Source organism: Myotis davidii, unplaced genomic scaffold (assembly GCF_000327345.1).
Source record: "Myotis davidii unplaced genomic scaffold, ASM32734v1 scaffold954, whole genome shotgun sequence".
Lineage (NCBI taxonomy): Eukaryota > Metazoa > Chordata > Mammalia > Chiroptera > Vespertilionidae > Myotis > Myotis davidii.
The window spans coordinates 173,246-173,879 of NW_006285487.1; positions in this window are offsets into that span (position 1 = coordinate 173,246).

The window sequence follows — 634 nt, forward strand, 5'->3', positions numbered from 1 at the left end:
GAGAGAGGAAGGGACCCGTCCCTGGGGGAGAGGGACGTCAAGAACCCCTGACTGATGAATAGTGAGTTTGCCCTTGAACCTCACCGGGCTCCGCCGTTCTCAGGCCCAGAACAAGAGCCGAGACACGTCTGGGCCCAGCTGCACGGGGACGGCGGCGGTCCATCTCAGACGCTTTGACAAGCCGGGCCTGTTCCCTGCATAGCTCAGACCGGCCTCCCCGCTCCCCTGGCAACAGGCAGCCTGGCTCCCAGGTCCAGGTCCTGCTGCCCGGAGGAGGGAGGGGAGGAGCACCAGGGAGGAGAGCTGGGGAGAGGGCGCCACCCCCACCCCGGGGAGGAAATGTGGACGGATGGGGACGAGCATCCTCCCAGAGGCCTGGCCAGGGCACATGCCGTGACAAGGGGACACATGGTGGCCAGAGGCAAAACTCACCACCCCCCCCCAACCCCATGCCCCGTAGTGGGATGGGTTGGGCGTGTTTCTCTCGGTCCCCGGCTGAGTTCCAGGTTGGGGAGGGGGGGGGGATGGGAGTGGAGCTTGCACTCTGCACAGACGCTCCTCCATCCTGGCCCCTGAGTGCGGGAGATTCAGGACAGCGACTCCGGCCTGGCTCTCCCCTCCTGATGACCTGGCC